This window comes from Pseudophryne corroboree, chromosome 5, assembly GCF_028390025.1.
Source record: "Pseudophryne corroboree isolate aPseCor3 chromosome 5, aPseCor3.hap2, whole genome shotgun sequence".
Taxonomy (NCBI): Eukaryota; Metazoa; Chordata; class Amphibia; order Anura; family Myobatrachidae; genus Pseudophryne; species Pseudophryne corroboree.
The window spans coordinates 28,917,020-28,934,502 of record NC_086448.1 but is presented as its reverse complement, the minus strand read 5'-3'; positions in this window follow the sequence as shown (position 1 = coordinate 28,934,502).

Below are 17,483 nucleotides of genomic sequence, written 5' to 3'. Positions count from 1 at the left end.
CTACAATATGTGAGGGGGGTAACAGAGAATTTTCAGAGACCTGCCAGTCTCTCTTTGGTGGGTACCTTTTTGTTTCCCCTGCATGTGGCTCATAACTCCTCCTCTGCGGTCCCTGATCCCATTTGCGTGCGCCATACTGTGTGTCATGTTCTGGTCTAGGGGGTCGATATACCTTGTGTGGGTTTCTATAGGTGCAACTCCGTGCGATATGTCCTTCCTTCTGACAGTTATAACATTTTACCACATTCGACTTACCGTCAGGGGTCTGGGGCTTAGGCTAAGGGGGCCTTGTTGTAAGGGCCTGTATACTTACTGCCATCAGCTTATCGCCCTGTGACTCCCTGTGTCTAACGATGTTCCGATCATGCCCGACAGCGGACTCTCTTAGTGCAGCCACCAAGATACCTCTCCAGTTAGGTTGAGTGGTCTGTACCCTGGTTCTCAACACTTCCTTTAAACCGTCCATTAATATGGACACCACCACCTCCCTATGATGCACACTTTCCTCAATGTCTACAACCCCAGTGTATCTAGCCATTTCCTCTAATGCCCGATGGAAATAGTCTGAAGCAGTTTCACCTTCTTTTTGTCTAATGGAGAAAATTTTGTTCCACTTGACAACAGTTGGGAAATATACTCCTAACTGCAGATTGATCTGTTTAACATTTTCCTGATTGTATTCATCAGTGAGAGGTTTCTCTTCATCTAACTTACAATCAGTAATGAATTTCAAAGGGTCAATAGTAGAGGGCAAACATGCCCGCAGCACTGTCCGCCAATCTTTGTTATTGGGTTCGGCGGCGTTACCTAGTTCTTTAATGAACCTTTGGCATGCGGCTAGATCTTTCCTGGGATCAGGAAATTCAGACATAATTGTCCTTAATTCTGTCCGGGACCAGGGGCAATGCATTGCAATGTTCCTGACGGGAGTGACTCCCTGTGCGTCAGTCTTTCCATTTGGGACTGCGATCACCCTGACAGGATTAAGTTCAATTACATCACTCTGGGTTTCTTCTACAATGTGAGGTGTAATTGTTTCCGCATAATGTACAGTTCCGTACTTACCCGTGAACACGACCTCACCTATCCCTCCGCTAGGGGCCTTCGCTGCTACTCTTACTGGTTGGGCCGTGCCCACTGTAGTCTCTTGTATGGTATACAAAAGATTGGCGCTCTACAGTACACACACTATATCTGGTTGGATTCAGACGGTTGCTCACCAGTTGTGGGCGGGCTGCCCCAACAATAGATCAAAATGGATATGAAAAAAGAAAGAATGGGAGCGCTGGATGAATCCAATATGTATTTTTTATTAAAATATTGTTATATCAACCACATAAAAATACAGTGCATGAACTAGCCTAAAAATAATGAACAATTAATAATGTATAAATGTATACAAGACTGCCATATCTCCTGAACCAATATGAATAAAAAAACCTTTAATAAACCCTAATTAAGGGCTGCATTGGTGCTTCATGAAAATCAGCCGTGCGTCCACGAGCTGAAATATTTGTAAGAAGGAGACTGATGAAAAGTGCCTCTGTTATAAATCACTGTTAAAGTGTACACTCTCTTCTCCTTGTACACAAAAGAACCTCATTGGCAAAGAGTATCCCAGTATTGAAATTGCGGACAACTGTGCTGTATTATTAAGTGGCAAATAGACAGTGATGGTCAAATTCACTTGTAGTATATCACCTGATGTGAGAGCCTCTCCGTCAAAGGCGCTGTACTGAGCCGGGTTTGCAGCGGCTCTGTGCAGTGAAAGTACAGCTGGTCACGTCACCAGTGAACCATCCAGATGAACACGGTTGTTTTTCTCCGCTGAAGGGTACTGTACCAATTTGAATGTGCAGCAGTGCAGAAAGATTGGAGCAGCAGATTCCCCAGCCGCTGGTGAAAAGTCCGTTTTAATTGCGGCTACGGTCCACTCGATATATACGGCTCACAGAGTGTCAGGAGAATGCAGCAGTCAGATGAAGTCCTTCAATGGAGTACCTTAACGCGTTTCTCGGCCTACAACGCTGGCCGTTTCATCAGAAGATGATCTGATTCATCTGATGAAACGGCCAGCGTTGTAGGCCGAGAAACGCGTTAAGGTACTCCATTGAAGGACTTCATCTGACTGCTGCATTCTCCTGACACTCTGTGAGCCATATATATCGAGTGGACCGTAGCCGCAATTAAAACGGACTTTTCACCAGCGGCTGGGGAATCTGCTGCTCCAATCTTTCTGCACTGCTGCACATTCAAATTGGTACAGTACCCTTCAGCGGAGAAAAACAACCGTGTTCATCTGGATGGTTCACTGGTGACGTGACCAGCTGTACTTTCACTGCACAGAGCCGCTGCAAACCCGGCTCAGTACAGCGCCTTTGACGGAGAGGCTCTCACATCAGGTGATATACTACAAGTGAATTTGACCATCACTGTCTATTTGCCACTTAATAATACAGCACGGTTGTCCGCAATTTCAATACTGGGATACTCTTTGCCAATGAGGTTCTTTTGTGTACAAGGAGAAGAGAGTGTACACTTTAACAGTGATTTATAACAGAGGCACTTTTCATCAGTCTCCTTCTTACAAATATTTCAGCTCGTGGACGCACGGCTGATTTTCATGAAGCATCAATGCAGCCCTTAATTAGGGTTTATTAAAGGTTTTCTTATTCATATTGGTTCAGGAGATATGGCAGTCTTGTATACATTTATACATTATTAATTGTTCATTATTTTTAGGCTAGTTCATGCACTGTATTTTTATGTGGTTGATATAACAATATTTTAATAAAAAATACTTATTGGATTCATCCTGCGCTCCAATTCTTTCTTTTTTCATATCCATTTTGATCTATTGTTGGGGCAGCCCGCCCACAACTGGTGAGCAGCCGTCTGAATCCAACCAGATATAGTGTGTGTACTGTAGAGCGCCAATCTTTTGTATATACACTGCTGTACCTACCTCTGTGTCGTCATTAAGTATACTATCCATCTACATTCTATACCTGTGGTGCATTTTAGTTTTGCAGTTTGCTGACACAGTGACCACCAGTATACTATATATAGCAGTACGGTACGGAAGGCCACTGCTGTACCTACCTCTGTGTCGTCATTAAGTATACTATCCATCTACATTCTATACCTGTGGTGCATTTTAGTTTTGCAGTTTGCTGACACAGTGACCACCAGTATACTATATATAGCAGTACGGTACGGAAGGCCACTGCTGTACCTACCTCTGTGTCGTCATTAAGTATACTATCCATCTACATTCTATACCTGTGGTGCATTTTAGTTTTGCAGTTTGCTGACCCAGTGACCACCAGTATATATAGCAGTACGTACGGAAGGCCACTGCTGTACCTACCTCTGTGTCGTCATTAAGTATACTATCCATCTACATTCTCTACCTGTGGTGCATTTTAGTTTTGCAGTTTGCTGACACAGTGACCACCAGTATACTATATATAGCAGTACGGAAGGTCACTGCTGTACCTACCTCTGTGTCGTCATTAAGTATACTATCCATCTAGATTCTATACCTGTGGTGCATTTCAGTTGTGCAGTTTGCTGACACAGTGACCACCAGTATATATAGCAGTACGGTACGGAAGGCCACTGCTGTACCTACCTCTGTGTCGTCATTAAGTATACTATCCATCTACATTCTATACCTGTGGTGCATTTTAGTTTTGCAGTTTGCTGACACAGTGACCACCAGTATACTATATATAGCAGTACGGAAGGCCACTGCTGTACCTACCTCTGTGTCGTCATTAAGTATACTATCCATCTACATTCTATACCTGTGGTGCATTTTAGATTTGCAGATTGCTGACAGTGACCACCAGTATATATAGCAGTACGGTACGGAAGGCCACTGCTGTACCTACCTCTGTGTCGTCAAGTATACTATCCATCCATACCTGTGGTGCATTTCAGTTGTGCGCAGTATATATAGTAGCAGGCCATTGCTATTGATAGTTACTGGCATATAATTCCACACATTAAAAAATGGAGAACAAACATGTGGAGGTTAAAATAGGGAAAGATCAAGATCCACTTCCACCTCGTGCTGAAGCTGCTGCCACTAGTCATGGCCGAGACGATGAAATGCCATCAATGTCGTCTGCCAAGGCCGATGCCCAATGTCATAGTAGAGAGCATGTAAAATCCAAAAAACAAAAGTTCAGTAAAATGACCCAAAAATCTAAATTAAAAGCGTCTGAGGAGAAGCGTAAACTTGCCAATATGCCATTTACGACACGGAGTGGCAAGGAACGGCTGAGGCCCTGGCCTATGTTCATGGCTAGTGGTTCAGCTTCATATGAGGATGGAAGCACTCATCCTCTCGCTAGAAAAATGAAAAGACTTAAGCTGGCAAAAGCACAGCAAAGAACTGTGCGTTCTTCTAAATCACAAATCCCCAAGGAGAGTCCAATTGTGTCGGTTGCGATGCCTGACCTTCCCAACACTGGACGGGAAGAGCTTGCGCCTTCCACCATTTGCACGCCCCCTGCAAGTGCTGGAAGGAGCACCCGCAGTCCAGTTCCTGATAGTCAAATTGAAGATGTCACTGTTGAAGTACACCAGGATGAGGATATGGGTGTTGCTGGCGCTGGGGAGGAAATTGACAAGGAGGATTCTGATGGTGAGGTGGTTTGTTTAAGTCAGGCACCCGGGGAGACACCTGTTGTCCGTAGGACGAATATGGCCATTGACATGCCTGGTCAAAATACAAAAAAAAATCAGCTCTTCGGTGTGAAATTATTTCAACACAAATGCGGACAACAGGTGTCAAGCTGTGTGTTGCCTTTGTCAAGCTGTAATAAGTAGGGGTAAGGACGTTAACCACCTCGGAACATCCTCCCTTATACGTCACCTGCAGCGCATTCATCATAAGTCAGTGACAAGTTCAAAAACTTTGGGTGACAGCGGAAGCAGTCCACTGACCACTAAATCCCTTCCTCTTGTAACCAAGTTTCTGCAAACCACACCACCAACTCCCTCAGTGTCAATTTCCTCCTTACCCAGGAAAGCCAATAGTCCTGCAGGCCATGTCACTGGCAAGTCTGACGAGTCCTCTCCTGCCTGGGATTCCTCCGATGCATCCTTGAGTGTAACGCCTACTGCTGCTGGCGCAGCTGTTGTAGCTGCTGGGAGTCGATCGTCATCCCAGAGGGGAAGTCGGAAGACCACTTGTACTACTTCCAGTAAGCAATTGACTGTCCAACAGTCCTTTGCGAGGAAGATGAAATATCACAGCAGTCATCCTGCTGCAAAGCAGATAACTCAGGGCTTGGCAGCCTGGGCGGTGAGAAACGTGGTTCCGGTATCCACCGTTAATTCAGAGCCAACTAGAGACTTGATTGAGGTACTGTGTCCCCGGTACCAAATACCATCTAGGTTCCATTTCTCTAGGCAGGCGATACCGAAAATGTACACAGACCTCAGAAAAAGACTCACCAGCGTCCTAAAAAATGCAGTTGTACCCAATGTCCACTTAACCACGTACATGTGGACAAGTGGAGCAGGGCAGACTCAGGACTATATGACTGTGACAACCCACTGGGTAGATGTATTGCCTCCCGCAGCAAGAACAGCAGCGGCGGCACCAGTAGCAGCATCTCGCAAACGCCAACTCGTTCCTAGGCAGGCTACGCTTTGTATCACCGCTTTCCAGAAGAGGCACACAGCTGACAACCTCTTACGGAAACTGAGGAAGATCATCGCAGAATGGCTTACCCCAATTGGACTCTCCTGGGGATTTGTGACATCGGACAACGCCAGCAATATTGTGCGTGCATTACATCTGGGCAAATTCCAGCACGTCCCATGTTTTGCACATACATTGAATTTGGTGGTGCAGAATTATTTAAAAAACGACAGGGGCGTGCAAGAGATGCTGTCGGTGGCCCGAAGAATTGCGGGCCACTTTCGGCATTCAGCCACCGCGTACAGAAGACTGGAGCACCACCAAACATTCCTGAACCTGCCCTGCCATCATCTGAAGCAAGAGGTGGTAACGAGGTGGAATTCAACCCTCTATATGCTTCAGAGGATGGAGGAGCAGCAAAAGGCCATTCAAGCCTATACATCTGCCCACGATATAGGCAAAGGAGGGGGAATGCACCTGACTCAAGCGCAGTGGAGAATGATTTCAACGTTGTGCAAGGTTCTGCAACCCTTTGAACTTGCCACACGTGAAGTCAGTTCAGACACTGCCAGCCTGAGTCAGGTCATTCCCCTCATCATGCTTTTGCAGAAGAAGCTGGAGACATTGAAGGAGGAGCTAAAACAGAGCGATTCCGCTAGGCATGTGGGACTTGTGGATGGAGCCCTTAATTTGCTTAACCAGGATTCACGGGTGGTCAATCTGTTGAAATCAGAGCACTACATTTTGGCCACCGTGCTCGATCCTAGATTTAAAACCTACGTTGTATCTCTCTTTCCAGCAGACACAAGTCTGCAGAGGTTCAAAGACCTGCTGGTGAGAAAATTGTCAAGTCAAGCGGAACGTGACCCGTCAACATCTCCTCCTTCACATTCTCCCGCAACTGGGGGTGCGAGGAAAAGGCTAAGAATTCCGAGCCCACCCGCTGGCGGTGATGCAGGGAAGTCTGGAGCGAGTGCTGACATCTGGTCCGGACTGAAGGACCTGCCAATGATTACTGACATGTCGTCTAATGTCACTTCATATGATTCTCTCACCATTGAAAGAATGGTGGAGGATTATATGAGTGACCACATCCAAGTAGTCACGTCAGACAGTCCGTACATATACTGGCAGGAAAAAGAGGCAATTTGGAGGCCCTTGCACAAACTGGCTTTATTCTACCTAAGTTGCCCTCCCTCCAGTGTGTACTCCGAAAGAGTGTTTAGTGCAGCCGCTCACCTTGTCAGCAATCGGCGTACGAGGTTACTTCCAGAAAATGTGGAGAAGATGATGTTCATCAAAATGAATTATAATCAATTCCTCCGTGGAGACATTCACCAGCAGCAATTGCCTCCACAAAGTACACAGGGACCTGAGATGGTGGATTCCAGTGGGGACGAATTAATAATCTGCGAGGAGGGGGATGTACACAGTGAAAGGGGTGAGGAATCGGAGGATGATGATGAGGTGGACATCTTGCCTCTGTAGAGCCAGTTTGTGCAAGGAGAGATTGATTGCTTCTTTTTTTGGTGGGGGCCCAAACCAACCAGTCATTTCAGTCACAGTCGTGTGGCAGACCCTGTCGCTGAAATGATGGGTTCGTTAAAGTGTGCATGTCCTGTTTATACAACATAAGGGTGGGTGGGAGGGCCCAAGGACAATTCCATCTTGCACCTCTTTTTTCTTTCATTTTTCTTTGCATCATGTGCTGTTTGGGGACAATTTTTTTGAAGTGCCAGCCTGCCTGACACTGCAGTGCCACTCCTAGATGGGCCAGGTGTTTGTGTCGGCCACTTGTGTCGCTTAGCTTAGTCACACAGCGACCTTGGTGCGCCTCTTTTTTTCTTTGCATCATGTGCTGTTTGGGGACTATTTTTTTGAAGTGCCATCCTGCCTGACACTGCAGTGCCACTCCTAGATGGGCCAGGTGTTTGTGTCGGCCACTTGTGTCGCTTAGCTTAGCCATCCAGCGACCTCGGTGCAAATTTTAGGACTAAAAATAATATTGTGAGGTGTGAGGTGTTCAGAATAGACTGGAAATGAGTGGAAATTATGGTTATTGAGGTTAATAAAACTATGGGATCAAAATGACCCCCAAATTCTATGATTTAAGCTGTTTTTTAGGGTTTTTTGTAAAAAAACACCCGAATCCAAAACACACCCGAATCCGACAAAAAAATTTCGGTGAGGTTTTGCCAAAACGCGTCCGAATCCAAAACATGGCCGCGGAACCGAATCCAAAACCAAAACACAAAACCCGAAAAATGTCCGGTGCACATCACTAGTTACAATGGCCCTCATTCCGAGTTGTTCGCTCGCTAGCTGCTTTTAGCAGCTTTGCACACGCTAAGCCGCCGCCTACTGGGATTGTATTTTAGCATAGCAGAATTGCGAACGAAAGATTCGCAGAATTGCGAATAGAAATTTCTTAGCAGTTTTTGAGTAGCTCGAGACTTACTCTGCCACTGCGATCAGTTCAGTCAGTTTCGTTCCTGGTTTGACGTCACAAACACACCCAGCGTTCGCCCAGACACTCCCCCGTTTCTTCAGACACTCCCGCGTTTTTCCCAGAAACGGATGCGTTTTTTCGCACACACCCATAAAACGGCTAGTTTCCGCCCAGAAACACCCACTTCCTGTCAATCACACTCCGATCACCAGAACGAAGAGATTTCTTCGTTAAGCAGTGAGTAAAATACCAAACTTTTTAGCAAATTTACTTGACGCAGGCGCACTGCGAACGTTGCGCATGCGCAGTTTGTGACTAATCGCACCGATGCGAAGAAAAATAGCGAGCGAACAACTCGGAATGAGGGCCAATATCTCCAGAGATCTACGCAATAGTGGGTCTCCGAGTCACACCTGCAGCAGTGTACAGTATTAGAGATTAGTCTCAATCTGCGATCAGCCTTTATGGAGGTTGTACCAGGTACAGGTAACACAACCTTTGACAATTTAGACACTCTTTAGGGATGTGGATAATAACTCAGGGTGTACTCAGGTTTTCCCAAATAAGGAGTTTAACGTCCTAAACAGTGGGAAGGCATTTATTACATATATATAAATGATGTTCCTCATCCCTGATCATTCCTCATCCCTAGCCTCAAACATATGTTGCCCCCCTCATATGTCATGCATTATATGGGCAAGTGTACGCTCGTTAGGGTACGTAAATGGGGCCGTAGGCACAGCTGTGGGATTTTAATCCCCAGACTACTCCAAAACTGCAGCTTCTTCCCAGTATGGGATATATTTAAGAAATATAAATCAAAGTACACCTTATGGAGGCCACCCCAGGGGGACTGCCACCGAAGCCTGAGAATCTGTACAGTTTTTAGCATGGTACAGACTCCCCAGGAGAAGATATACATTCTGCTGATAATGTCGATTTTATATTAAAACATAAAGCTATACCTTTAAACACACCTTTACCATGGAGCCGCTGCGGCCGCTAGACTTAATATGCACTCTACGTACCTTTTACGCTATTTACAAAATGTGTCCCGTACACTGTACGGACTCTGCGTACAAACGCCGCGCTGAAGGTACAAAGTACCCGCAGCGCGTACACACCCAATTGATAACGCTTTTAAACCTTATACAGATAAGCAATACAATAATGAATACACTTTAAACCTTAGCAGGGAAAATAGGACACAACACCAATTGTGATTTTACCGCTGGGTTCCGACACCACAGTGGATTATTTCTGAAAGGGAGTTTACAATACAAATTATGCACTACAATACAACAGAGTAAATGGCTACAGTCAATGTACATACGTGAGTAGATTCGCTTGCGCAACCCGGCCCGGTCCTCCACAATCAGGTTGATAGCATTGTGAGTCTTGTGTGTGGCCAGGCTGCAGCAGGCTTTATTTATACAATTCTTCCAAAAGCAATACAATGAATACTGTAATCCCTTTGTCCATTGGACACAGGAATGCACCTTTACAGTACAGGAGAGGTCATAGGTTGATTTGAAAAGGTAGGCGATGTCTTTCCTAGCTGCTCTTGTGGGTGGTCTCCTCTGGATTCCCGCCGCATGCATAATATACAGTAAATACAGTTTATATCTATATTCTGCTTCTGCACCTAACTATCTTCAGGAACATGCGTTCTTCCGCAAACCAACACCGGAATGTTACCCTTAAAATACCCTACAGCTGGATACCAAACACCACCTTATATCCTTAGTCTGTCCCCTCTTATCCTGTAAAGGTGAATCCCTTTGTTCTGGAATCATTTAACCTGTTGTTACTTTCTGATGTGATGCAGGGGGACTATGTGTACAATGTGCACTATTTGGATTAAATATGTAATGTTTTGATAGCTCTCCATGTGTTCACAAACTCTGCCATAAATACCCACACCACGCGCAGGACCGCGGGAGCGACCGTACGCAAATTGCAGATATGTGCAAGCACGGCAGAACAAGTGCACGCGCAGCGGGCATGAGTGTGTGGTTTGTACTTGATGTGTGTGCTGCAATATTTTTCGACTTTGACAGTCCACCCTTTTGCAGTCACCAATAACTGCCACTATCTAATTACTAAACAGAAAAATATCAATACAATATTTACAGAAGATGATGATCGGGGGAGAGTTGTAGGTGGGAAATATATGACCTAGTGGGACAGTAAAAAGTATGTATGTATGAATCCATGTCTGAGGGGCATTTATCATCGTGCCGCATATGTTCTAAATAAGCTTTGAGGTATTGCGAAGTATTCATTGAAAATCCTTCTTATCCCGTATTAAGGGTCTGTAAGTGGGCCAACAAACACTACCGAGCTCTTTTTGGCTTCTTGTTCCAACAAATGGGGTGCACATTTAGTTGATGATACATGGAGGGGGAACATATGTGAGTGCTAGTATATGTGGCTATCACCTGTCGACTATGTGTGTCATTAACTGAAGGTAGTAGAGATGAATATAAGACACATATCTAAAATACATTCACATAACATTTTCATAAACATTCTTGGGTATGGTCGATGTTTTTTCCTGATGGGTGTATCTGGGCAGAGGGGGAGACAAAGGAAAAACGGGTGAAAGAAACAGGCCATGGAATTCATTTGCAGTCCTTATCATAACACTGTCTCTATGGATGGGTCGTAAATTAAATCTGCTGCTGTAACAGCGCCCCCGCTCCTTAGACTCATCAATTTTGTGCTGTGCTTGCGCCGCGTTAGAATTCGAACACACCTAAATATCAAGCCAATAATTATGACGACTCCCAGGATACAAAGGAGAAACTTCCCTACACTCATAATAACATTTTGAGCCCACTCTCCTAAACCTGAGAACCAATTGCGTGGGTTCAACCATGAGACCCAGCCGGTCAGTTCATTACTCACAGAAGTCAGGGTAAGGTTGTGTCTCCTCCGGAACTCCTACTTCAACTGCAAGATATCGTCCATCTTTTGATCGATAATCTCGGTTGGGTCATCAGTGCTGTTTGTAATATACGTGCAGCACTTCACACCATATTGAGTTGCCAAAGTGACACAGTACCCACCCGTCACGGCTGTGATATAATTAAGGACCATCCTGTGCTGGATCAGTTCCGTCTTGTAAGCTTGTAACTCCCTACCTGTATACCTGAAGGTGTCGTCATACATCTCAGTGATATTATCTATCAAGTTCGCTAGCGCATGGATATACCTATAATTTATAATTCCTCTGGCAGTACGGGTGATGTCTAATGCAAGAAGGAATTGAATCCCGGTGGATTCGTGGATCAAATCAGAGGCTACGTGCTCTGTCCTATCTATGAGGTGTCTCTTGACGATGTGTTCATAGTGAGTATGAGTATAAGGAGCCTGAGCACTGCGGTGAACGTCTTTCATATTATCATGGGTTATGGTCATGACCTCTGGCAGTACTCTCCTAATATAACACAATCCCTCTGAGCTCGGGGCAAGCCACTTGTACGCTTTCCTCCCACATATGAAATAGGCATCATCGGGGAGAACATAGGGGACAAAATATGACATCACCATATTGCAAACTTTCCAAGTGAAAAACCCAATCCCTAGTTCTCCCATCTGCTCAGTACAAGTATCGGGCTGGATGATATGAGCACAGTACCCTGGTGATACTTCTCCAACCCACATGGTCTTGCTTCCTCGAGTATACCTATACCGAAAATACCTTCCACTGTTGGCTATTTGGCGTACAAGTTGCGAGTCTATGGGTATCTTATCAGCTCTGTGTGAAAAGGTCATTGTCTGGTTATTCCAGGTCACTTCCCAATTTCCCGGTTTTCGGTAATTGGAAATGTTGAAACATAATAAGGATCTATCTACATGATACTGGTGGAGCTTCAAGCTAGGGGGCCTAGAAATATTAAATTTCTTGTCCACCGGTCTCCCACCCCGTGATTCGAGTACCTCATCTATTGCTAAAGGGTACGGTACTAATCCTGACTTGCTCTGACCTTGAGGTACTTGTGAGCACACCCAGCATTCTGTCTGGTTTAAGACCTTACCCACTAGTGAGTGGTAATCACTCAATGGATGACGGTCCATGTTGATATTAAGGCTGGACTGACATCTTTGGATGCACCCATCCTTGACTATGTTCTCACAATTCCTACAAATGCAATTTTCCTCAGACAATAACCCTTCACAGTGCCTCCGAGCTCCTTGACTACCAGAGCGCTTTCTGATACTCGCCTTTGCTTGATTAGTGTGTTGCTCTTGAGATTCTACAAATCCATCCTCGCCCTCAGAACCCATTCCAGATCCTTTCTCGACCTCTCTGGGACCCTCACCGAAACAGACTGTCCTGGTCAACATCAGGATTAACAGGAAAACCCGGAACGCAGTCTCTTGGGGTAAGTCCATCTTGTTAAGGGAAGAGAAGGGAGACAAGAAGGGGGGAGAAAGAGAAGAAGAGAAGGAGGGTAGTGGGAGATGGAAAAAGAAAAACTGGTGCGACAACCGCCTCTGGTCTTGTTGTTCTCTGCGCTCAGGTGCCGTCTCAACCTTCCCGGAACAGACACTCCAGTGATACGATGTTCTCTACACTCTGCTCTTTATCATGGGTTCTCTCCGGGTCTGCGACCTTCTTACAGTGGGACGAGTGGACCCAAGTCTCTCTTTCGGCAACCTTTAATGCTGTTGTGCTGGTTAGCAAGACTTGGTACGGTCCTTCCCACCTGTCAATGAGGCAACCTGAGCGTAGAAAATTTTGAATCATTACATAATCCCCAGGTTCAATGTCATGACAATTACTGTTCAGTAGGTCAGGAATCACCAGCTTTAGATTTCTATTTTGATTTCTCAGCTGCTGGCTCATCTTAACCAAATATTTTACAGTCACTTCGTTATTGCATTTCAAATCATCCTTGGGGTCTATCATTACATGGGGTTGTCGGCCAAAAAGAATTTCAAAGGGTGACAGATTAAGGGGGGACCTGGGAGTGGTTCTGATGCTGTACAATACTAGTGGCAAAGCTTCTGGCCACAACAATCCAGTCTCAGCCATCACTTTGCTCAGCTTGTTCTTAATAGTGCTGTTCACTCTCTCCACCTTCGCACTCGCCTGTGGTTGGTACGGAGTATGCAGCTTGCTATTAATTCCCATCAGTTTGCACATAACCTGAAAGACTTCACCTGTAAAATGGGTACCCCTATCGCTTTTAATTATTCTAGGGATACCATACCTACACACAAATTCCTGCACAATTTTCTTTGCAGTGAACGTAGCAGTATTTGTGGCAGCAGGGAAAGCTTCTACCCAATTGGAAAACACATCAATACAGACTAACACATATTTTTAAATTCCTACAGGGTGGTAACTGTATGAAATCAATTTGTATTACCTGAAAAGGGCCATCTGTCGGAGGGATATGGGATGGCTCTGTTGGTATTGACTTTCCAATATTCTTCCTCAAGCAAGTAAGACATGTCATTGCTCTCTTACCTGCATGAGAAGAGAATCCTGGCGCACACCAGTAGGCTCTCACCAGCTTACACATACCCTCTTTACCCAGATGAGTCAGACCGTGTGCCGCCTCAGCTAAGCTTGGGAGATATGCTCTGGGGGCTACTGGCTTACCTTGTCCATCTGTCCAGAGTCCTGAGGACTCCTGGCCATACCCATTTGACCTCCAGACCACCTTTTCCTGTGGAGAACACAAATTTTGCATTTCAATTAATTTTTGTGTGTTGATTGTGTTGAATGTCATCAGTGATGTGATGTTCGTTTGTATGGGGGTGCTGGTTGCTGATTTAGCAGCTTCATCTGCCCGGCTGTTACCAAGTGAAATTGGGTCTTGGTTGTAAGTATGTGCTTTACACTTGATAACAGCCACTCTGTCTGGTTCTTGTATCGCTGTTAGAAGCCTTTTTATGTGGGACGCATGCGCTACAGGTGTGCCAGCTGCCGTCATGAAATTTCTGAGGCGCGATAGGGCCCCGAAATCATGCACCACTCCAAAGGCATACCTAGAATCTGTGTATATATTAGCTGACTTACCCTTGGCTAATTCACACACTCTGGTTAGGGCGACCAGCTCAGCAACTTGTGCTGAGTGCGGTGGGCCCAGGGGCTCTGCTTCTATGATACTTCTGTCGTCTACAACTGCGTACCCAGTGCACAAGTCTCCCGAGTCCGTCTGTCTGTGGCAACTACCGTCAGTGTAAAAAGTAAAATCTACGCCTTCAAGTGGGTTGTCACTAATGTCAGGTCTTGCAGTGAAAGTCTGGTTCAGGTATTCCATACAATCATGCGTATCAGTGTCTGCACTAAATCCTCCTTCACCATCATTCTCATCCTCCACCCTTTGTGTCTGTCCAGGCACACTTGGTAGATAAGTCCAGGCACACTTGGTAGATAAGTTGCAGGATTTAGTGAGCTGCATCTTTTAATGGTGATGTTTACAGGGGCAATTAGTGATAATTCCCACCTTGTAAACCGCGCAGATGAGACATGTCTGAGTTCAGTAAGGCTGATACTGTATGAGGTGTATGGGCGGTCAGGTTGTGTCCTAACACTACGTCTTCGCTCTTACTCACTAGCAAAGCTATCGCTGCAACACTTCGCAAGCATGTGGGGAGAGACCACGCTACGGTGTCCAACTGTGCACTGTAGTAAGCTACCGGCCTGCTGGCATCACCATGTCTCTGGGTTAGGACACCTGCCGCACACCCAGCACTTTCCGTACCGTACAATTCAAAGGGTTTCCCATAATCTGGCATGCCTAATGCAGGTGCCTGTGATAGGCACTGTTTGAGTCTCTCAAATGCCAGTTCGGACTCATCTGTGTGCGAGATCCGATCTGGTTTGTTCGAAGAGACCATCTCTTGCAAAGGTAAAGCCAGTATGGAGAACCCTTGGATCCAGTTTCGGCAGTACCCACACATTCCAAGGAAAGTGCGGATCTGTTGCTGGGTTTGTGGCAGAGTCATGTCGCGAATCGCCTGTGTTCTATCAGCGGTGAGATGTCTAAGTCCTTGAGTCAAGCAATGTCCCAGATATTTTACCCTGGTCTGGCACAACTGTAACTTATCCTTTGAAACCTTGTGTCACATATGGGAAAGATGAAACAGAAGCTGTTTCGTGTCTTTCAAGGACAATTCGAGTGAATCAGAACACAGCAATAAGTCATCGACATACTGTATTAATACTGATCCGCTCTCAGGTTGAAAGGATTGTAAACAGTCATGCAAAGCCTGGGAGAAAATACTTGGGCTGTCAATGAAACCTTGGGGGAGACGAGTCCAGGTGTACTGTACTCCCCTGTATGTAAATGCAAAGAGGTATTGGCTGTCAGGGTGCAGCGGGACAGAAAAGAAAGCAGAACAGAGGTCAATAACAGTGAAAAATTTCGCAGTAGGGGGAATTTGCATGAGGATGACAGCTGGATTGGGCACTACGGGGAATTGGCTCTCAAATATCTTGTTTATCCCCCTTAGATCCTGCACTAGCCGGTAACCCCTCCCCCCACTCTTTTTCACAGGGAAGATGGGACTATTGGCAGTGCTGGACGTCCTGACTAGTATACCCTGTTGTAGCAACCGCTCTATGACGGGGTACACTCCTAATTCTACCTCTGGCTTCAGAGGATACTGAGGGATTTTTTGGAGCTATCCTACCATCTTTTACTTGCACTACTACTGGAGCTACATTCGCCATCAGTCCAGTGTCTTGTCCATCTTTGGTCCAAAGGGATCCCGGTATTTGTGAGATCATTTCCTCTACCTTTGATGGACACTTGTCTATAACAGCAGAATGCGACATTAGCCTTTGAGGGGTGTCTAATATATCTTGCACTTCCTGAACGTGATTCTCAGGTATATCTAAGAAAACACCCTCAGGAGTACAATATATGACACACCGCATTTTACACAATAAATCTCTTCCAAGCAGGTTAGTCGGAGCCGATGCAGCTAGCAAAAAGGAATGCTTGGTCTGTAAAGGCCCTATAGATTCGTAATCTCTGCTGGTCTACGCAAAGGGTATTGTTGCACTATTCCTGTTACTCCCATTGCCGAAATTTTTTACCCGTGGTTTTTATACCTACCGTCGAATTTAACACTGACCTGGCCGCCCCTGTATCTACAAGAAAAGGTAATGATCTACCAGCTACATCAACTGTGACCTCAGGTTCACTACCAAGGCTAGCAATCAACTTCACTGGCTGCAGACTACAGGTGTGGCCCAACCCCTATTGTATATTGTGACCCTCCCGCAGTGCACTGGCAGCTACAATATGTGAGGGGGGTAACTGAGAATTTTCGGAGGTCTGCCAGTCCCTCCTAGGTGGGTACCTCCTTGTTTCCCCTGCATGTGGCTCATAACTTCTCCTATGCGGTCCCTGATCCCAATTATGTGTATTATAGTGTGGTTCATATCCTGGTCTAGGGGGTCGGTATACATTATGTGTGTCTTTATACCTACAGTTCCGTGCAAAATGTCCTTCCTTCCGACAGTTATAGCATACTACTACATGCGACTTACCATCAGGGGTCTGGGGTTTTGGCTGATGTGGTTTTGTTGTAAGAGCATTTATACTTACTGTCATCAGCTTATCCCCCTGAGACTCCCTGTGCCTAATGACGTTCCGGTCGTGCTCGATAGCGGACTCTCTTAATGCAGCCACGAGATACCTGTCCAGTTAGGTAGAGAGGTTTGTACCCTTGTTTTTAATGCCTCTTTCAACCCGTCCATTAATACTGACACAGCTACCTCCCTGTGATGTACATTGTCCTTAATGTCCTCGATCCCAGTGTATCTAGCCATTTCCTGCAGTGCTCGATAGAAATATTCAGATGCCATTTCACCTTCTTTTTGTCTTATGGAAAAGATTTTATTCCATTTGACAACAGTAGGAAAATATACTCCTAATTGCAGATTGATTTGTCGTACATTCTCGTGAGTGTACTCACCAGTGAGAGGTACTTCTGCGTCTAATCTACAATCAGTAATGAATTTCGCGGGGTCAATATTGGAGGGTAAACATACTCGTAACACTGTTCGCCAATCTTTGTTTGTGGGTTCGGTGGCGTTACCTAACTCTTTAATGAACCTCTGGCATGCGACTAGATCTTTTCTGGGATCGGGGAATTCTGCCATAATTGACCTTAACTCTGTCCGGGTCCAGGGACAATGCATTGCAATGTTCCTGACGGGAGTTACTCCCTGAGCGTCAGTCCTCCCATTGGGGACTGCGATCACCCTGACAGGATTTAATTCAGCTACGTCATTCTGAGTTGACTCCACAATGTGAGGTGCTATTGTCTCTGCATAATGTATGGTACCGTACTTACCTGTGGACACGACCTCACTTATCCCTCCGCTAGGGGGCCTTACTA